The sequence below is a fragment of the Caretta caretta genome, chromosome 5, assembly GCF_965140235.1.
Source record: "Caretta caretta isolate rCarCar2 chromosome 5, rCarCar1.hap1, whole genome shotgun sequence".
Lineage (NCBI taxonomy): Eukaryota > Metazoa > Chordata > Testudines > Cheloniidae > Caretta > Caretta caretta.
The window spans coordinates 3,564,447-3,587,142 of record NC_134210.1 but is presented as its reverse complement, the minus strand read 5'-3'; the positions used below and the strand labels follow the sequence as shown (position 1 = coordinate 3,587,142).

Here is a 22,696-nt window from a genome sequence, read left to right as displayed (position 1 = left end):
TGGTCCTGCTTTGAGCAGGGGGTTGGACTAGATGACCTCCTGAGGTCCCTTGCAACCCTGATATTCTATGATTCTATGAACCTTAATCCTAAATAATCAACTCCAGGCTACAAAGGGGGGAGGGGCAGCCAACATCTCATAATGTGCAACCCTGCTCCCTAGGAGTAGCCAGGGTCCTGTCTCCTGAGGGGACCGCCACAAAGGCCTGGTCTAAACAGGAAGGTTTTAGCAGCATAGCTATTGCTGGTGGGGGGGGAATCACCCCTTCAAGTCATTAGCGTCACTCAGCTGTGAGTGAGTCTGCTTGTGATGCATAAGGCAAGACAAACCCCTGCCACAGTCCATGCATTCCTCTGGGTACAGTCATACCACCCAGTGCCAGCCTTCCCCTCCTAAAGACTCCCTCCCTCATTGGCCTGTCAGTAATAGGCTCCAGCGGTCCATGAGCCCCTTCCCCGGCTCTCCAGGCATCTGGCACTTTCCGTGTCTCTGGGAGAGTTTGAGCTCCTTGAGGCAGGGATCGGCTGTGGCGCGCTGGGCCCCCTTCTGGGTCAGTGACTGGGTGCTGGTGCTATTTCGTTCCTTCTCAAGAGCCCAGTCACTGAGTTCCCAAGGAGACTTTTGTTGCTCTTCTAACGTCCAGGCTGCCCCTTCCTGCTGGCCCCTCACTGCCTCAGGCAAGGAGATTCTGCAGCCAGAGCCATCCTGTCCTGTGAGTCCAGGAGAGAAGCCGGCTCTGGCCATAGCTAGATCCTCCCAGGCAGGTGTAATGGGAGTTAACATGGCCAATGAAGTCAACAGTTGGGGCTGAGGTGCACAGGGAGGAGGTGTTTTTCTGAGCCCGCTTTTCCCTCTCTCTGCCCTTACATGGCTTTATCTGCACCCCTCCTACGCCTGCGCTTTTCACCTATACAGGTCCTAGAACTAGCTGTGTACAGGAACCCTCCCACATCCAGACTGTCCCTCACACCCCCAGTGGGTTATTTCTGGCCCACAGGTGACCCCTGTTCCCTATTGTCAGGGACCCTGAATTACTCTGTGGCCAGAATTAAACTCCTCGATGCTCTCCAAGGAGCTGAAGGGAGGTGGCCTGTGCTCTAGAAAAGGGTTTTTTCCAGACAGATGAAAGAAGGGGCCATATCCTCATGGAGCTGTGAAGATTTACATCTGCTGAGGAGCTGAGCCGAGGGCTTTCATGTCACCTTTGATTTCCCAATCCCGAGACAACAGCGATTCTTCCAGGGCTGTGACGAGAGCTGGATCGTTCAGCCCTCTGATGGGAAAACTCATGAGGCTTTTTTTCCAGTAGATTTGTTATCATTACTAATGTACATAGAGACTGAATGAATAGAGCTCGTTCTCCTCCTCCATTGTAGCGCTGCTCTGCCACCCCCCCAACCCCCCCAGTTCTCTTGCTGAACGTCAGCCTTGCTAACCTGGGCACTAACGAAACATGCCAGCCAGTAACTCCTCCACGGGCAGGGGGCTCAGCGAGCTGCAGCTCTTCCCCACAGAGGTCTGTTTTCATGCTTGTAGGCGTTGATGGAGGGGGCTGGAGTTTCCCAGCGGGCACGAGATTTAGAGCTAACTTTTTGATGCCAGATCCTGTGGGCCTAAATATCGCTTTCCTCACAGACGCTGCCTGGGTGGGAAGTAGCTTTTTGTGAAGGGGAACAGGCTGTCTTCATGGCTCCATTTCCCGTGGAGGTGACTCTTACCAAGCTGAACAAATCTAGAAACGCCCGCAGGGGGGAAAAAACATGCACTGGAATCTTTCTCTGGGACTTACACAAAAACATTTCATTGTGGCCAATTAGCTTGAAATGTGGGGAGGATTGTCTGCTTTGGGCTCCACTCATTCTCCAGGCTAGCAGGGTTGACCTGATCTTTTCGCCATTTTCTGCGTGGGGCAGACTGTGTCACAAGGCGGTCAGGGATGTGTCTTGGGGCTGTCGCTGCTCTGAGCCTGCTTGCACCCCACAACAGCGTGGGACCTTGGAAAATCCCACAATGCTTTGCTGCAGAGTAGGTCATGCTGTTTCTGGAGGCTGATCTTTCCAAAGGAGCTGCCAGGCTGTTTGTGGGCACAGCAGTTAGGGAGGGGAGCAGCCCCTGTCCTATGTCTAAAGCCCTACCAAATTCGTGGCCATGAAAAACGCAGTATGGACCATGAAATCTGGTCTTTTGTGAGCTTTTACCCTGTAACATACAGATCTCACAGGGGGAGACCAGCATGTCTCAAACTGGGGGTCCTGACCCAAAAGGGAATTGCAGGTGGGTCACGGTATTGCCACCCTTACTTCTGTGCTGCCTTCACAGCTGTGTTGGCCAGGCGCCCAGCTCTGAAGGCAGGACCCTCCCAGCAACAGTGCAGAAGGGTGGCAATACCATTCCATGCCACCTGTACGTCTATGCTGCTGCCTTCACAGCTGGGCGGCTGGAGAGCGGGGGCAGCAGCACAGACATAAGGGTGGCAGTACCATACCATGCCATCCTTGCTTCTACGCTGCTGCCAGCAGTAGCAGAGAAGGAAGGGTAGCAGTGCAGCGACCTCTCCTGTGAGAACCTTGCCACCACGCCACAGCTCCTGGTTTTGGGTCAGGACCCCTACAATTAAACGCTGTGAAATTTCAGATTTAAGTAGCTGAAATAATGAAAGTTGCAATTTTTAAAACCCTGTGACTGTGAAATTGACCAAAATGGGCCGTGAATTTGATAGGGCCCTGGTCCCAACACAAAGGGTTAATGCTTGGCACGACCTCTACCAGCTCCTGGTGGGGTTGCTGCCATGAGTATGGGAGTCAAACCTGTTGGGCCCCCTTAGCTGCCCTGCTCATGGTTCCTGCTAGCGCCCCTTGGCTCTGCCCCCCAGTCTTTCCCTGCAGGCCAGTGCCTGCTCGGCCCCTCCCCCTGGTCTGTCACTCCAGACCAGTGCCTGCTCGGCCCCGCCCCCGGCCTGTCACTCCGAGCCAGTGCCCGCTCGGCCCCGCCCCCGGCCTGTCACTCCGAGCCAGTGCCCGCTCGGCCCCGCCCCCGGCCTGTCACTCCGAGCCAGTGCCCGCTCGGCCCCGCCCCCGGCCTGTCACTCCGAGCCAGTGCCCGCTCGGCCCCGCCCCCGGCCTGTCACTCCGAGCCAGTGCCCGCTCGAACCCTCCCCCTGGTCTGTCACTCCGAGCCAGTGCCCGCTCGGCCCCGCCCCCGGCCTGTCACTCCGAGCCAGTACCCGCTCGGCCCCTCCCCCTGGTCTGTCACTCCAGACCAGTGCCCGCTCGGCCCCGCCCCCGGCCTGTCACTCCGAGCCAGTACCCGCTCGGCCCCTCCCCCTGGTCTGTCACTCCAGACCAGTGCCCGCTCGGCCCCGCCCCCGGCCTGTCACTCCGAGCCAGTACCCGCTCGGCCCCGCCCCCGGCCTGTCACTCCGAGCCAGTGCCCGCTCGGCCCCGCCCCCGGCCTGTCACTCCGAGCCAGTGCCCGCTCGGCCCCTCCCCCGGCCTGTCACTCCGAGCCAGTGCCCGCTCGGCCCCGCCCCCGGCCTGTCACTCCAGACCAGTGCCCGCTCGGCCCCTCCCCCTGGTCTGTCACTCCGAGCCAGTACCCGCTCGGCCCCTCCCCCTGGTCTGTCACTCCAGACCAGTGCCCGCTCGGCCCCGCCCCCGGCCTGTCACTCCGAGCCAGTACCCGCTCGGCCCCGCCCCCGGCCTGTCACTCCGAGCCAGTGCCCGCTCGGCCCCGCCCCCGGCCTGTCACTCCGAGCCAGTGCCTGCTCGGCCCCTCCCCCGGCCTGTCACTCCGAGCCAGTGCCCGCTCGGCCCCGCCCCCGGCCTGTCACTCCGAGCCAGTGCCCGCTCGGCCCCGCCCCCGGCCTGTCACTCCGAGCCAGTACCCGCTCGGCCCCGCCCCCGGCCTGTCACTCCGAGCCAGTACCCGCTCGGCCCCTCCCCCTGGTCTGTCACTCCGAGCCAGTGCCTGCTCGGCCCCGCCCCCGGCCTGTCACTCCGAGCCAGTGCCTGCTCGGCCCCTCCCCCGGCCTGTCACTCCGAGCCAGTACCCGCTCGGCCCCGCCCCCGGCCTGTCACTCCGAGCCAGTACCCGCTCGGCCCCTCCCCCTGGTCTGTCACTCCGAGCCAGTGCCTGCTCGGCCCCTCCCCCGGCCTGTCACTCCGAGCCAGTGCCCGCTCGGCCCCGCCCCCGGCCTGTCACTCCGAGCCAGTACCCGCTCGGCCCCTCCCCCTGGTCTGTCACTCCAGACCAGTGCCTGCTCGGCCCCGCCCCCGGCCTGTCACTCTGAGCCAGTGTCTGCTCGGCCCCGCCCCCTGGTCTGTCACTCTGAGCCAGTGCCCGCTCGGCCCCGCCCCATGGCGTCGGCCTGCGAGCTGTGATTGGCCGGTGCCCTGGGCCCCCAGCGGTGCCATTGGCTGGCGCGGAGCGGGCGGTCCCGCCCCCCGGCGAGGCTCGGCGCGCGCCGCGGCGGTTTGCGGCGAGGGGCGCGCGGGATGCGGGCGCTGGGGTCGCGGGCGCTGCGGGCCGGGCTGGCGCTGCTGGGCCTGGCGCTGCTGGCCCAGGGGCTGCGGAGCTGGGTCGCCTCCCGCCCCTTCGAGTTCCGGCCCGAGGAGATCGCGGCGCTCGGGCGGCACCACGCGGGTGGGTCCGGGCGCGGGGCAGGGAGTCGGGGCCGTGAGGAGAACCTATGGGCCTGGGGATGGAGTCCCGGGGGACCCATGGGGCAGGGGCTCGGGGGGGTCGGGGGGGACCCATGGGGCAGGGGCTCGGGGAGGGTCAGGGGGGGACCCATGGGACAGAGGGTTGGAGGGTCTGGGGGGATCCATGGGGCAGGGGCTCGGGGAGGATGTGGGGGGGACCCATGGGACAGAGGGTTGGAGGGTCTGGGGGGATCCATGGGGCAGGGGCTCGGGGAGGATGTGGGGGGGACCTATGAGGCAGGGGCTCGGGGGGGGACCCATGGGGCAGAGGGTTGGAGGGTCTGAGGGGGACCCATGGGGCAGGGGCTTGGGGAGGGTCTGGGGGGCACCCATGAGACAGGGACTCGGGGGGGAGGTTTGGGGGTGACCCATGGGGCAGAGGGTTGAAGGGTTTGGGTGGGGACCCATGGTACAGGGACTCGGGGGTCTGGGGGTGACCCATGGGGCAGAGGGTTGGGGGGATGGGGGGTTTGGGAAGGGGACCCAAGGGGCAGGAGCTCGGGGCTGGGGGGGAGCAGCAGAGAATAACTGGAGTGGAGCATGTTAGATCCTGTCTCTAATGCCTGATTCCCTGAATGAAGCCAGGGTCACCATTCTGGGTTCGGTGGCTTCTATTGGCTGGGCACCAAGAAGGTGGCAGGGTTATGGACCGGGGTGCGGGCATCCTGGGGGTGCTGACTTTGTCTGGGTTTCTTGGTGCTGCAGGGTTGGACCATGAGTAGGCCTTCTCCAAGATCATTGTGGAGCTGCGGAAGAAGCACCCAGGCCACATCCTGCCGGATGAGGACCTGCAGTGAGTGTTTGTCAACGCGGGCGGGTGGATGGGCTCCATGTGCCTGCTCCGTGCCTCGCTCACTAAGTATGTGCTGCTCTTTGGGACGGCCATCGACACCGGGGGGCACTCGGGTAAGCAGGGCTCAGCTACATTCAAGCATCGAGGCTTGGGTTTGGAGGCTGCTGCCTTTGATTTCCTGTGGTAAACCATCAGGGGGATAGCAGGTATCTGGGGCAGGAGAGCTGCAAGTCCCAGCCAGGTAATGCTGAGATGCATTTTGATCCACCGCCTGAGCAGAAGCAGGGGCTGGCCACATCAGTGTGGTCAGCAACACTACCCATAGAATATCAGGGTTGGAAGGGACCTCAGGAGGTCATCTAGTCCAACCCCCTGTGTTAGAGAGCTTATTCCTTCACTCTCCCACTTCCCTGGTTCTTCTCGCATGAACAGAGAGCAACAATACCCGAAGTCCGAAGGTGCAAACAATTCGATGTTTATTGGGGTGAACTTCCAGCAAGCTAAATACAAGTTCCTTTTTCCTTATTTTCAAATCCCAACTTACTTCCTGTTTGCCCCTAATTTATATAGTAATATTCTTAGCTGTACCTTAACCAATCATTCTACTAAAATTTAACTAACCAATCCTAACATGGATTAGCTAACCAATTATATCCCACCACCTTAATTAGTTTACACCCAGCAAAATTAATTATACAGCAGACAGAAGCAATCACAGAACCAGACAGAGACCATGCCAATAAACAATAGCAAAGTGGGAACTATAATGACAAAACAATACAGAAGTGAGGATTTCACAACTACATCTGTAAAGACATAAGAGTTTCCCAGCTGTGTCTATTGATAAGTGAGTTCTTACCAGACAGAAAACTATCAACCTCAATTTCCTTTTACAGCTTCTAGGCACTTCCCTTTCTCTGGAGGTGATAGGCACTATAAGGACAGGATTAAATTCCTAACAGCCCAATAGCACCTTATTTCAATGTGACTAGTTCAGAATGTGAGGATGTGACCATTCACTTCCCAGCTTATGGCTGCCTCTGTCGCTTAGCCAAAGGCCTTAGCCTAAGAACAGGGCCTCAGACTGTCACAGTAAGAGAAGGCCCTTACACTGGCAGACAGTGATTTTGATTCTTTCTTTTATACCTCTAACTAGCCAAGTGATAGGAATACACCTAAATTCTTAGAGTATAGGCCTTTACAGACAGGCCTGAATATCTATATCCTAACACTCCACCCCTTTTTTTTCTTTTTCTTTTGGGATCCTCCTGCCCAGGTATCCCTGGAAAAGCATAGGACATATGGCGACACATTTCCTGATAGGGCCAGGCATCGAGGTGGAAGGTGTCGATGCTCCATCTGTCCCACTGCCCCTTGTGTAGTATAGTGCCCTGCACCTTCTCTCGTACGGGCATACCACACCTATTCCAATTAGTGTTCCAGACTTCCCAGTGTAGTGGGCCCGAGAAGGTTGGGTCCAGGTTGTCTAGTACACTTGGGGGGGCTTACTACATTACTTATAAGTTATAATTAGTGGCTGTTCTCTAGGGGGTTGTGCCCCCCTTGATCGTTTCCATATGCAATGTAACACACATATAGTTAACAATACACTAGCTGCTATGATACTCCACAGCAACACCAAGAGTCCTGACCACTGCAGTATGGTCCAACATCCTGGCCACCACCAAAAACACTGCTTCTCCTCCTTTGATAAGGTTAAAATTTTGTCAGCACCATCCTGTAGTGTGCATTGTAAGTGTGTCCAACTGTTGTCGCTTGCAGCAAGTTGCTCTTGTAATCTTTGTGTACTTTTGTCCATATTGTGTGTCCATTGAATATCCACAGTGAAATTTGGTATTGTCCAAACCAATTCAACTACTTGGTACGGTATGGGGTAGTAGGTGCTGGTTCGATTGTTTACAACGATTAGGTCCACTGATCCATTGGTGCACCACAGTCCAGGTGGCAGTGTATAGAAGTTCATAATTTTGTCATACACTGGAAGGATTTTGCCTCCTAGTGTTATATTGCAGGATTGCGTACATTCCCAACAGAATACACCATACCCCATATACATTACCCCTAAATGCCCCCCCTTTGCAATAGGCCATTGATCCTGCTCCTCCATAGTCATAGGAGAGGGGCACATCCATATTCCTCCTCTGGATATACAACTGCTTAATGTGATGACAGTCCAATTTACCCCATTCCATGCCCCCCACCTATTCCCTAGGGGCTCCCAACGTGCTCCCCCTTCCCTACTTACTCCCATAGGGTACAAGGGAACCACCTTATTTGCATTTCCTTCCCATGGTATCATAGTAACAACTACACAAGAACTGTCCCCACAGGTCGGGGATGTTATTTTCCAGGTAGATGGGTATGTTTTTGCAATTGTGGATAAATATGGGCTAGCTTCCCGATTCAATACTGAAGGCCATTGTTCTGACCAAGCATCTCTCATAATATCCATTAACATTATTAACTGAGCATTTTGAATACCTATGCACACTTCTCCCCATGTTAGTCTTCTGAAGCCATCTTCTACCCATGTCACCAGGTCCCCTGCCCAATGAGTTAACTGCAAGTTTACCTCTACTGCTGTCCTCCACCCTGTGGCAACTGCTGATAGTTGCTGTGCCATTAATTCATTAATTTGTTGTTGAAATTTCACATTTTGGCTTACTAATTGTTTGGTTACCCACTCGTCCCCCAGATTCCATGTACCCAGCATAGTGTTCCCAGCTGCCCACAATCCCCTTTTCCGACGACGATTCCAGGTGTGTCCCCTCACCCATGCATTGAATTGTTGTTTCAATCCTTTTATGTACATACTACAATTAGGATGGATTTGGTCCACCCACCATTCCTTGGGGCGTACCACCCATGTAATAGAGTGAAAGGACACGTTAAAAAGTGCTGGCTGCACCTGCTCCCACAATGGCTCCCAGACATTTGCTCGTCGGGGAATATTCTTGGCTCCAGGCTGTGGCCACTTTAAATTTGGATTCTTCCAACTTGGCATCCATATCACCTGTAGGGTTACATTCTGTAAAATGGTTAACTCATCGTACACTCACGTCCCAAAGGGGATTTTACGCCTAATGTAATATGTACATAACAATCACACCTTTGGGGATTATCTTCCATGGAAGTACCATTGTGGTTACATATGGTAACATCACACCCTAAATGTGGGGCCCTATTTTCCCAAGAGGGTTCATTTGCTCCAGGAGACCAGAGGGTTATATTCTTTGGACCCTCTGTAACAAACCACATAGCTGGGTAACTGTGTTTTTCACTATCGTTAATCATGGCAGCACCCAGGGAGTACCATGCAATATTTCCTGATAAATTTGATATTCTCCACCTGGTTGGGATTCCCCCATCTAATCCATAAACCATATACTGACACTGCCAATTCCTGTTGGAGTATTAGTGGTACATCTTTCTATGGGGAGATTCTCATAGTCTTCATTAGCTTTATTACCACAGGTTGCATGTGTAGCCGTCCATGTGTTTCCTCCTTTTGACACTTCACATCGTGGGATCTGAATAGAATTTGTAAATGTGACAATTGTGATTAGCACTAGTAATTGTTCCATCCAGGGCCAGGGAATTTTCATCCTTTTCTCCTTTTTGAATTAACCTCTAATACACACATAACAAAATTTACATGTCCCCTTTCCCAATCCCCTGTTTGTACCTTTTTATTTGCGTGCAGTGAACCCACTCCCGTCCTCCATTCTCTGTACCCAGTAATAGCAGACTGGGCCCTAATTGGTCAAGGACAAGATAAGGGCCCTTCCATTTAGGAGCTGGGAATGGATGGTGTTGACCTGGAATCTTGTACATCACTAGATCTCCCACCGTGGGTAGATTACGCTCCCCAGGCAGGTCATACCACGCTCTGACTCTTGCTGCTCCTTGCTCGTCTCGCCAGGCCACCGCCTGCTGTACCTGTTTTACATGTTCGATTAAAGTTAAAATCCATTCTTGTGTTAGGCCATGTGTAGTGACTTCCCCAGGTACTGGGGTAAGTAGATTTTCCCACCGTTCCATAGGCCTTCCCATGAGAGCTTCATATGGAGAAAATCCTCTGCCCTTTGATTCTCGGGCCCTTACTCTCATTAAGACAAAGGGCAGTAACTGTGACCAGTTTTTTCCTCCGATTTCCACTCCCTTTCTTAGCTCACTTTTAACGGTGCGGTTCATGCGTCCCACCTGCCCCGCAGCCAGGGGGTGATAAGCAATATGGAACAACTGTGTGATTCCAGTGAGGGCTGATAGCTCCCCTAACAGATCTGATCGAAAAGCAGCTCCTTAGTCTTAGTCAATCACCTTTGGGACCCCCCAGCGAGTGAATACCTCATTTACCAGTATTGCAGCAGTTACCCGGGCTGTTTGATACTTTGTGGGGAAAGCTTCCACCCACCGGCTGAAAGCATCCACTACCACCAACATGAATCGGTTTTTCCTGTGATCTGGTGGTAGGGGTCCTGTGTAATCAATCTGTATTCTTTCCCATGGTCCCCTTGGGGCTTGTCTCATTAATTCTCCCCTTAGCACCTTGTGAGGTGGGCTGTGCCTGGCACAGTCCAAACAACGTTCCAGATGTGATTTTAAATCAGCTGCCATTCCTGGCCACCAGCACAACCTTTTTAAAGTTCCCAGTGCCTCCTCAAACCCGGGGTGTCCCCCTGCCAAGCTTCCATGCACCCAGCTTACGAAAGCCGTCCGACTTCCCTGAGGGCACAACATGACCGGTCCCTCAGTTGTTAAGACACACCAAATCCCTTCCATTAGTTCCACCTTTGGCACATGCCTGTCCCCAAGTTTCATGATGCCTTCCAGTCCTGGGTCAGATTCCTGCAACTCTCGAATTCGCCCTCCCCGATCTGTATCCACCCCGCTTCTTGTTAACACTGCTACAGGCACACTCTCTTCTGGCTCCCAGGGCCATGGGGGTGCCTCTGTTGCAGCCCGCTTGGCCTCTACATCAGCCAGATTATTCCCTTTGCTTAGGGGTCCTGTTTTCTTGTGTGCCTTTACCTTCACCACATTGATCCGTGTAAAACAGTGACTCAGCTCCTCCACTCGCTTCCACCAGGTAGCATGCTTGATTGTGGAGCCGTCTGTCGCCCTGAAATGCTTATCTGCCCACCATCTCAGCATTAATGTGGCACCACGAAATACATAATCTGAATCTACCACCACCCAACATTCTGCCTCAAATTTGGGATCCACTTCATTTAAAGCTGTTAGCAAGGCTGCCAGTTCTGCCTCCTGAGCTGACTTTGCTTCTAGTGAGAAACCAATGGTGCTGACTGTCTCATTGCCTCTGATTCCCACAACAGCTAAGCCTGCAGTTTTCCGTCCCCCTTGATAGCCACAAGTTCCATCCAAAAACCATACCAGTGTCCCCTCCTTTACCTGATTGGGATTAGCCGCCCGAAACACCTGATGTTGGGTTTTACCTGGGCTGGCTTCACATTGGTGTGGGGTGCCAGCCAGATGTAATCCAGCTACCCAGACTATGGGTTCCTTTAACACCTCTGCTTTAATGTTTTCTGCCTGTAGAGCCAGCAACCATTTAGCAATACGCTGCCCACTCACTTGTCCCTGTAAGACAGCGTGCATGTTTAACAGCCGCAGGGGGTCAGGATGAGATCGGACTATTACTTTCTGCATTCCCGTAAGGTATTTAAATTTCCCTACCCCCCAGTAGGAGCACAACAGCACCTTTTCACACCATCCATACTTCAATTCCACAGCACTCAAAAGTCGAGAGGCAAAGGCCACAGGTCGGTCCTTTGCTCCATACTCCTGTGTTAATGCACAACCAATGGTAGTGTCCGATACCAAAGGGTACAGATAAAAGAATTTCTCCCCATCTGGGGAGGCCAGCACTGGAGCACTGGCCAGGTTTTCCTTTAGCACTCTCACTGCCTCAGTACCCTCTTCTGACCATTCCCAAGTTGAGGCTCGGGTTAGGTCAAATAGAGGCTGGGCTATTTCTGCATAATTGGCCACAAAATCCCTGCAAAATCCAGTTAGACCCAGAAAACTTTGCAAGCTTTTAACATCCGTAGGCAGTGGCAGGGACTGGATCAGTTGCACCCGTCCCTTATCGATTTCCCTTCCCATCTGAGACACTTCCACTCCTAAGTAGGTCACTCTTGTCTGTCCCATCTGAGCCTTTTTCCCATTGACCTTCAATCCTGCTCTTGCCAAAGCTTGCAAGACCTGCTCAGTTAGTTCCCTGTCTTCTTCCTCTGTCCCTGACATTAGCAACAGGTCGTCTACATATTGTATGCACCTTGCTGAATCCACCCCCTCCAGAGCCTGTCTCATGTATCTGTGAAAAATTGCAGGGGAGTCCCTATATCCCTGGGGTAGGACTGTCCAGCAGAATTGTCTGCCCTCCCATGTGAATGCAGTTTTATACTGACACGAGGTAGCTAGTGGCAGAGACCAAAATCCATTAGCTATGTCCAAAACAGTGAAAATTCGGAATTGGGGTCCAATACGGGCCAACATTTCAGGATACGCTGCCACCACTGAGGCTGGCGAATTGGCCAGAGCATTTAGTGCCCTGTAACCCACAGTGAGGCGCCAGGTACCATTTGGCTTCCTCACGGGCCACACAGCAGCATTACAAGGGGATGCAACTGCCCGAATCAGTCCCCTCTGTTCCAATTCCTCAATAGTTGCCCCCACCTCTGCCAATGCCTCCCGAGGAATAGGGTACTGTTTCTGTGGGGGAGGGTCCCCTCCCTCCATCAGTACCTCCATGCTGCCCCTACCACAATCCAGGTTATCCTTAGCCCACACAGGGATGTGTTCCCACCCAGCTGGGGGTGGTGGGAGGGCATGTGCCGCTTTAATGGTCATAGTGGCTATCCCCATGGGAATGGTATAGCCCTGACCGTCCTGTGTTTGCCCCAGTAAACACACCCAATTGGCTAAATCCAGTACAAGTCCCAGTTTGTGTAAATCTCCTGCCCCCAACAGATTAAGCATATCATTACAACCCCACATAATCTCCCCTTCCCCCCAGATTCCTTTGATTTGTCCCCTCCTCAGGGTTAACTGTGTCTCCCCTCCTGTTGCCCCTACAATTGTCACAGTCCCTTCTGAGGGTCTCCCCTGCCCCCATGTGGTTAAACTGATGGCTGCTCCAGTGTCTATCAAAAAATCCCTCATGGGACTCCCTTCGATTGCCCCCTGGAGCGTGGGGCGACCAGATGCATCCCGTCCTAAACTGAGAACATGGACAGGACGCCTCCCAGGGCACCCCTAAGTTGCAGTACCCACCTCTGTCCCTCCCACTGGTTCATGGGGGGACCGGGGGTCCTGGCACCGAACACATTCCTGTCTCCATGCAAAATTGTATGTCTGGCATTTCAGGCAGTCCCAGTCCCTTGGCCTCCGGGACCACTTTCCTCCTGATCTGGTAAGATTGTGGGTAGTCAGTTTAGCCTGCAGTCTCTGGATCTCTTGCTCTATAGCTGCCCGCTCATCCCTGACTACCCTCCCAAAGCCACGAACTCTCCCTCTACCTCCTCCTCTCCAGGCTGACCCACTCCTTTCCACCTTGTATTGATCCCCCGCAGTAATAGCATGGACTGGCTCTTCCCCCTGATGCATCTGCCTCCACACATCTGCCTGTTCCAGAAACTGGGGTAGCTGATTGGGAGCAAGTTCAGGGTGCTGCAACCTTAAATGCCCCACGAACTGCGGATTGCTCAGCTCCAACCATTTCTCCAGCAATTCCACACCCCTGCCCTGCTCCACACCCCCACCAGGTCCCGGTGCCCCTGTCTGGGGCATCACCCATGGACCGTCCAGGGGATCCACCCAGCACCGTGCCCAGGCCTGTATGCGATTAAGTGTATCCCGCCCTGTTTCCCCAGGGACTCGCTTCATCTTATTCATCCCCGCAGTACGAGAGTACACCCCAAACAAGTGTTTTGCCACCTGTCCGGGAATTAGAAATGGATGTGCCACTCCTGCCACATCGATTCCCAAGGTACCTCGTCCCAAAAGACTACGCCATAAGATCACCTGGTCCTCACGAGTTAGACCCTCCATCTCTCTGCCCACCTCCACTAGCCACAGCACAAACTGATCCCAATCATTCCGGGGTACCTTTCCCAAACGGCCCAGTACTGCCTCCCGGTCCTTCAGGGACAAGGGGCGGATTTCTGTAACTGTGGATCGCCGGCTTACAACATCCACCGGCAGTGGTGGGTACAGTGTTTTTTCAGGGTAGGGTGGTGGAGGTGTCTCCTTCAGTTCCATTAGTGGGGCGGATGGTTTGAGGTCCCCAAATCCATTGCCCCCATGTTTACAATAATACAATTCCTCCTCTAAGTCTCCTACTCTCCCCAGCAGTTCGTCCCTCTCTCTCCGGATTGCCTCACAAGACTCCTCTGTCCGTGCAGCATCCCGTGCCTTCAAATCCGCTACCTCTACTGCTAACACAGATTTTTCTGTTAAAATCCGTTGCTGATCCACAATCTCCTCCAAATCCTTAATGTGTTGGAGGAGATCAGCTTCCCTTTTTACCCAGTATGCCATCCCAGCACACAAACCTTGTAATACCATTCCCTTTTCCCTACACTCCTTTCCCTTGGGGTCTCCCAAAACCTCTCCCATCTCCTTCTCAATCTCATCCCAGGTGAACCCCTGCACCTGGTATGGGCCCTGATTCTTCCTTATCCATTTGTTCAAAAAATCCGTTACCCCAGCTTGCCAGAACCTGCAACTACCATCACGAGAGTTCGCCATACCCCCTCCAAGCAGCTGCGCGGACTGTTGGGGAGGGGGACTTACAGGCTGCCACTCACCTATCCAATGCGATGTATCCAAGTCCCGGCACCAAGATGTTAGAGAGCTTATTCCTTCACTCTCCCACTTCCCTGGTTCTTCTCGCATGAACAGAGAGCAACAATACCCGAAGTCCGAAGGTGCAAACAATTCGATGTTTATTGGGGTGAACTTCCAGCAAGCTAAATACAAGTTCCTTTTTCCTTATTTTCAAATCCCAACTTACTTCCTGTTTGCCCCTAATTTATATAGTAATATTCTTAGCTATACCTTAACCAATCATTCTACTAAAATTTAACTAACCAATCCTAACATGGATTAGCTAACCAATTATATCCCACCACCTTAATTAGTTTACACCCAGCAAAATTAATTATACAGCAGACAGAAGCAATCACAGAACCAGACAGAGACCATGCCAATAAACAATAGCAAAGTGGGAACTATAATGACAAAACAATACAGAAGTGAGGATTTCACAACTACATCTGTAAAGACATAAGAGTTTCCCAGCTGTGTCTATTGATAAGTGAGTTCTTACCAGACAGAAAACTATCAACCTCAATTTCCTTTTACAGCTTCTAGGCACTTCCCTTTCTCTGGAGGTGATAGGCACTATAAGGACAGGATTAAATTCCTAACAGCCCAATAGCACCTTATTTCAATGTGACTAGTTTGGAATGTGAGGATGTGACCATTCACTTCCCAGCTTATGGCTGCCTCTGTCGCTTAGCCAAAGGCCTTAGCCTAAGAACAGGGCCTCAGACTGTCACAGTAAGAGAAGGCCCTTACACTGGCAGACAGTGATTTTGATTCTTTCTTTTATACCTCTAACTAGCCAAGTGATAGGAATACACCTAAATTCTTAGAGTATAGGCCTTTACAGACAGGCCTGAATATCTATATCCTAACACCCTGCTCAAAGCAGGACCAATCCCCAATTAAATCATCCCAGCCAGGGCTTTGTCAAGCCTGACCTTAAAAACTTCTAAAAGGAAGGAGATTCTACCACCTCCCTAGGTAACACATTCCAGTGTTTCACCACCCTCTTAGTGAAAAAGTTTTTCCTAATATCCAACCTAAACCTCCCCCACTGCAACTTGAGACCATTGCTCCTTGTCCTGTCCTCTTCTACTACTGAGAATAGTCTAGAACCATCCTCTCTGGAACCACCTCTCAGGTAGTTGAAAGCAGCTATCAAATCCCCCCTCATTCTTCTCTTCTGCAGACTAAACAATTCCAGTTCCCTCAGCCTCTCCTCATAAGTCATGTGTTCCAGACCCCTAATCATTTTTGTTGCCCTTCGCTGGACTCTCTCCAATTTATTCACATCCTTCTTGTAGCGTGGGGCCCAAAACTGGACACAGTACTCCAGATGAGGCCTCACCAATGTCGAAGAGAGGGGGACGATCACGTCCCTCGATCTGCTCGCTATGCCCCTACTTATACATCCCAAAATGCCATTGACCTTCTTGGCAACAAGGGCACCCTGCTGACTCATATCCAGCTTCTCGTCCACTGTCACCCCTAGGTCTTTTTCCGCAGAACTGCTGCCGAGCCATCCACTTTGTACTGCCCATTGTCTGCTAGTGCTGATGGTCTGGGGACCAGGAGTCAGTCTGGCCACACCTGCTCAAGCTAGTGCCCAAGGAGGTATGTTATGTGTGCACAGCTCTGTACCTTATGACTTGCTAGTTAATTGAGAGGGGAGGAGATGCCACTAACCAAATGCAAAGAGAGCTGGAAGGTCTTGGAGAACCAGGAGAGCAGAAGTATCAGGAACTTTATTCCCTGGAGCTAAGAACTAGCCTCTCCAAATGCTCTTTCTGTCTGTGCAGCCCTGTGTCTGGGCACTGCAAGCAGTGGAGAGAAGCAGCCAAGGATGAGGCAGGGGGGTGGTTATCCTTGTGCTTGTGTGTCCTGTCCAGATGCCTGTATTTACTATAGGTCCCTCCGCGGTGGGCTCAGGGTTTTCTGACCATTTAATAGTCCATGAACAGCCTTTGGTAGCTACCCGTGTTTAAGCCCCTGTGTCCTGTTTACTGACTCAGGTCACAGCAGCCTCTCCCAAAAGGCAGAGACGGCAATAAACCAGGGTATCTGGCTAGCGGGATTAAAAGGGGCTAACTCATCCACTGTATGATATATCAGTACAACACAAGCATCTTCTCTCCCAGGGGTGCTGGTAACACCTAGCTCTGGTCTCGTACTCTCCATCCACACACTTTACAAAGAGGGGAGAGTCCATGTTGCTCTCCCCAGTGTGCAGATGGGGAAACAGAAGCACGGAGAGGGGCAGCTAGCACGTCCGTGGCAGAGGTGAGACTGGACCCCAGGTCTCCCGAGTACCAGCCCAGTGCCCGGTCCCTTAGGCCAGTACATCTTTCAGTGGGTGGGTGGGTGGTTCCAGGAGCAGGCTTGGTTGGGCTTCGTTTAGCGCCTGCCACTGTAGCTTCATGCACATTAATACTCAGCAACCACAAACCAGCTTCACCTGCTCAGCAAGTAGAAGCTTTTCCCTGTGGGTGCAACTTGTTTCCTCCTGTGTTAGCGTGAGAACAGGGAGGTGGGATGAGGGAGGGTGGGGCCTTAATATCCAGGTTTCCAAACCTGGTGCAACAATCCCTTCCACTCACAGCTTGGATCTGGCTAGTTGTTGTGTCCCCATGGGCCCTGCCAAGGGGAGCAGTCCCCCCCCCACCATGTGCTGCCACTTCCCGCTCCCCTCTCCGTGCTGCTGCCTGTGCATGGAACATCCCAGTGCTCCATGCCCCCACCTATGCCTTGCCCACAAGAGTGGCTGGGTCGGGGGCAGAGGGTTGCCAAATCGCTGCTTGTGGCTGCCGAGCCAAGCCTGCCTTCTCTTCTCCTAGCCTCACCACCACGGGGGGTGAATATGGGCGGCCTTGGCTGCAGCATCCACAAACCCTGTGCAGAGTCTGGCGATGCGGGTTAACCAACGTGATTCAGCCCCAGGCCATGGGGATTCTTTCCATTGACTTCAAAGGGCGCTGAACCAGGCCCGCAGAATTGTGGGCAGGCATCTTGTCTCCGAGCAGCCCTGTGAAACCTGTACTGCTCCCCTCAAGGTTTCTAGCCCAGGCCAGTCTCAAGTAACAGGATTTCAAAGTGGCAGTGTTGAGGTTCCTATCTCGCTTTGCTTTTCCCCTCAGTTTCAGAGGGGTTTATGCAGCTGCCCTCTGAGGAGCAGCTGCAGCCAGAAAGCCAGCGTGCTTCGTGTTTTACAGACCAGCCTCCCAGCTTCCAAACAGCAAATCGTGGGTCTTCCCCCTGCTGGCTAGCGAGGGCTTGTCTGCCAAGCTCTGAAATTGAGGGTGGAGCCCCAGGGGGTGAGAAATGCCTGGTGTGGGAATGACCTGGCTTGAGATCTCTGGGCTGCCAGGGATAGGAGCACACCAATTCCACTGAGAACCAGCAAGCTGGGATGTGTTGCAAGGTCCTGGATTTGGCTCTTTGACATTGGTCCAAGACTGAAACTAGCAACTCTAGGCACTTGGACTAGCGTAAACCGCCTCTCCCTACTTGTCTGAGTGTTGAGGCCTGCTGATGTTTTAGGCTTGTTCTGTGATGGCTGAGCCAACGCACAGAGCAGCCTTCGGGGTCGTCGGGCACTAGCAGTGGGCTGTCTTGCCCCATTGCTCAGATTTCACGCTGTGTGCCTCTCTCGCAGGTCGGTACTGGGCTGACATTTACTATGCCATCGTCTTAGGGACCTTCAGGCAGTGGAAGGAGGGGATGACCAGAAGTGAAATCTATTACCCACGTGCGTGTGACACTGTCAGCGCCAGCCCCACACACTCGCAGGCCTCCCCTGTGTAGCTGCCTTTGCAGGGCTGGTTGCCTTGGGCTTTTCACGTCGCGATTTGAACAGGTAACACTAGAGCCTCGTTAGCTCTAGCCCCGGGACACAGGGAAACATACAGGGTTACAGCAGATTAGCCTGCAGAACACCACGCCTCTAGATCTCATGGAGGCCAAGAGGTGAGTAGGATTCAGGGAAAGCATACACACTGACGGGTAACAAGCACATCTCCACTCCCATCAGGTGGAATTGAAAGAAAATGGGGAGGGTTATAAGGCCTCCTGGTTCAGAGCAGGAGCTCTGTGTCAGGGGGAAACTGCCCCTGTGGGAAGGCTGTTCATAATTTTCAACTAGGGGACGTCCTTGCATCTTCCTTGGAAGCAGCTGGTACTGGGCAGTGTCAGGGACAGGCTTCTGGATTAGCTGCCCTGCCCTTGGTCTGGCAGTTCTCCAGTGTGGTGCTGAGCACCTCCCAGGCCCCTTGTCCTGGGCTGCTCAGTTGAGGGTGCTCAGCATCCTGCAGGATCAGGCCCACAAAGAGCTCTGTGTGCTGTCCCTGGAGACATACTGGGAGAGGCGCTCTGGAACTGATGATGTCTCAGCGTTCAAAATAACGGCCAGTGCTGTGTCTGTCTGTCTGCCTGCAGGGGACACCATAGTGCAGAAATCCGGAGATGTCATGGCTGTCCAGTGGAGTGCTGGTACCTGGATGGTGGAGTACGGCCGAGGCTTCATTCCCCCCTCACTCATATTTGTGTTGAGCGACACCATCTTCAGCACTCAGGACGTCGTCACCCTGTTCTCCACCTTCCGGATTTGTGCCAAAGCCTTCCTTGTGGAAGCCAGTGCCTACTTCAGCCAGCTGGCCCAGTGAGACTACCCTCCCCAAGCACCAACACAACCTCAGAGGAAGGGGTTCCCCTTTCCCATCCCCCACCACTTCCTGCAGATTGTACCAGAAAGGCAATGGGCAGGAGCACTTCTGTCCCCGTGTGCAGGTGTGCCAGGTAGGCTGAATGTTCACTGTCTTGTCCGCCTGCCGCAGCGAGCACTCAGCTGGGGGAGAAACAGGCAATAACAGATAATGGATATACCTAGATCACTATTTTTTTAATATCCAAATGTTCCTATATATTTCTGTAACTAGACTGCAGCGACTGAGCTGCTGCCCACGTCTGTGGGTGTCCGTCCCCTCTGTCTGCAGCAGGCAACCCTAGCCTGCGTGTGAGTGAGAGACACCCGGGGCTCTGCAGCCAGCCACCCTCTGTTGCCTGTTGTTGCTGTCTCTCGTGCTCTCTGAAAGCCGGGGACCTATGAAAAACCAATCGGGGGGAGGGGGATGTGTGATATGGATCATTGTGTACATACACACTCTGCATGTGATAGAAACCATTCCCAGGAGGTGTATACCTAGCATAGGGCCAGCTGATGAGCTCACTCATCCCCAGATGAACCTGGAGTAACTGCAGTGGAGTAAATGGGGTTCAGCTAGTTACTGAAGACTGTAGGGCAGGAAAGCCGCTGTTCCAAATCTGTGGGCTGCTTTCCCCATAGGGCCTTACAGCTGTTACTTCTGGAGAAATTCTGCACCACTGCGCATGTGCAGAAAATATTGTCCTTCCGCAGCTTCTCTTTGCTTGGGTGCAGAACAATGGTTTCTGTGGGGAAGCAAAGAGAAGCTGCACCAGTGCTCACTCACCCCTCCCCAGCAGGTGGGCGCATGTGTTCAGGCACTCAAAGCAGCTGGGGGAGAGGTAAGTCACCACAGGGGGAGGGCAAGGGGGAGTCTGGGGATGCCCTGGCCACCCAGGGACATTAGTCCTGGCTGGGGGGCAGGGAAGGGAGAAGGAAAAATCAAACCAAAAGCAGCCTTTTAAGCTTTTTTCCCCTGCAGTGTGCTCATGGACAGAGAAGAGGATCGCACGACCAAGAGTCAATCATGCTCTCCATCAGAAAATTTTTTTATAAAAAACGAGGGAGCCCCACCCCCAGGAAAGCCACAAAACAAGCAGCAAGCAAAATAGACACAATAGCCTAACAGAACAATTACACGAAGAAAGAAGCCAAAATCTGCTTACTGTGAACGGGCTTGGCAACGGGAGGTGAGGCTTAGGGGAGGGGGTCCAGCTTTGAGGGAGTTGGGCAGATGGGAAGCAGCTGCCTATACAGTGACTCTCCCCCCACTTACTGGCCCTATCGCTTCTCAGTCACAGGGAGAGGGGTCATTATAGGGGGAGCTCCTCTCTGTCTGCCTAACCCCCCTTGTATCTGGACCCCCTGCCAAGCCTCACCCACCCTGCACCTGAAAACCCCCGTGCATCAGGAGCTCATCCACACCCCCAGAGCCTCACCCCCTGCATCAGGACTCCGCACAGCTAGACCCCCCACCCCACTGATCTCAACCAGGTGTGTCCTGACCCACACACTACCATGCCATTAGCACCCAGATTCCTCCCCCCCCACTGAACCCTAACCACCTTTACCTGGACTCCCCTGGAGAGTGCTATTCCCCCTGCACCCAGAACCCCCCAGTGACTTGCTGTGTATCCAGATCCTCCCCCTCCTCCCCCCCACCAAGCTACCCGCACTGAGACTGCACCACACAGAACCCTGGTGCTCTTGAGGGAATTCTGCACCAAAAAAGTAAAAAAAAAATTAAATTCTGCATATTTTATTTGTCAAAATAACTACTGCTGAGGGAGTTCTGCACCACTGCGGATGCGCAGAAACATCCCCTGGCCTGTTCTCTTTGCTTCCTGCAGAACAATGGTTTCTGTGGGGAAGCAAAGAGCAGCTGCACCAGTGCTCGCTCACCCCTCCCCAGCAGGTGGGCGCCTCTGTTTGGGCAGCTGGGAGAGAGGTAAGTCACCCCCGGGGAGGCGGTCTGGGGATGCCCTGGCTCCCCAGGGACATTAGTCCTGGGTGGGCAGAGGAGAGGAGGATGACGACAACAGAGTCCAAGCTCCCACTTTCTCTCCCCTGCATGGAGCAGCCAGGGCTGGGTCAGAAACCTCCCCCGGCTGCAGGAAGATCTGCACCGTGGGGTGGGGGGTGTCTGGGTGCAGCGGGTGAGGCTCAGTGGGTTGGGGGTATGGGTGCAGGGGGGTCCGGACATAGGTGCTGACTTTTATCTGCCTTTGATCTGCCTCTTTCTGCCCCACTCCATCCCGTCCCCGGGGCCCCCACCCACCCAGCGTTCACTGCTCTCTGCCCTCCCCGAGCCATCGATCAGCGGTTTGGCAGCGCCGCCAATCATCTGTGGATAGTGGGTGCTGAGCATCCACTATTATTTTTCCATGGGTGCTCCACAGAGTTAGTGCCTATGCGTCTGGATACACAAGTGTTGGGTGGACAGGGGGAGCAGCTCCTCGGATAGTGACCCTCCACCCCCTTTCTGGGCCCATTGCTCCTCAGCCCCGGGGGGGGGGGTCACTGTACGCCGAGCTGCTCCCTCTGTCCCCCCAATTCTTGTGTACCTGGACACCTTCCCCCGCTGAACCTCACCCTCCCTGCTTCTGGAACCCCCCTACCCCGAGCTGAGCCTCATCCCCTCCATCAGGACCCCTCCACACCCAGAACCCCCCACCAAGACCCTGGTACCCAAATCCCCCCTCCCCCAAGCCTCACCCACTGCATTGGCACCCCCCCACCCCACTGACCCCAGTGAGCTGCACACTAACCCCACCAAGGCCCACTTCCCTAGCATCCAGTCCCCTGCTGAGCCCCCCACACCCAGACCCCCCCCCCCGAGCTCTAACCACCTTCACCTGGTCTCCCCTGCAGAGTCCCAATCCTGCTGTACTCAGAACCCCCCAATCAGCCCCTGTGCATCCAGATCCCCGCCGGGCCTCCTACCGAGCTCCCCGCACCCAGATTGTACCACACAGAACCCTGGAGCTCCTGAGAGAATTCCGTGGCAAAACCATAAAAATTCTGCGCTGCACATTTTAAAATTCTGCAAAACTCTGCATGTTTTATTTGTGAAAAGAACACAACATAATCACACCATTTTCAATAATTGAGCCCTTCTTCAGTAATGTCTGTTTCCAAACGAGCATCACTATGAGAGCCAGCCGGCTCCAGAGAATGTGTCTCGTTCCTGGTCCTTGGACTGTAGAGTGACCAGATGTCCCGATTTTATAGGGACAGTCCTGATATTCGGGGCTTTTTCTTATATAGGCTCCTATTACCCCCCACCCCCGTCCTGATTTTTCACACTTGCTGTCTGGTCACCCTATTGGACTGTCGTGGCTCGGTACGTGTACGGCCTGGAATCGGTCACTTATTTTTATCAGTGTCAAGAATAAACATGCTCATCTGGCTTGATGTTTTTGAGAGCGAGAGAATAGCTGGCCCGTGCAGACCTTTCCTGCATGCTTCGGGGACGGTGAGGGGGAAAGGTGGTTTTGTTGGTGGGCAGTAATGAAAAGTACTTTGAATCCAAGGCTTGTATCATTTCTGACAGAAAAGCCAAATTGATCCTTAATGATCAGCTCCAGGCTGTAAAGAGACTGGGGGGAGCTAACGCCTCTTAATGTGCAGCCTTGC

At 53.9% G+C, this 22,696-nt stretch overlaps 1 pseudogene; it reads left to right on the top strand.

Annotated features, from left to right (window-relative positions):
- The first annotated feature begins 4,446 nt into the window (after window positions 1–4,446).
- On the top strand, window positions 4,447–22,474 carry LOC125636707 (sigma non-opioid intracellular receptor 1-like; annotated as a pseudogene).
- Window positions 22,475–22,696: the final 222 nt, after the last annotated feature.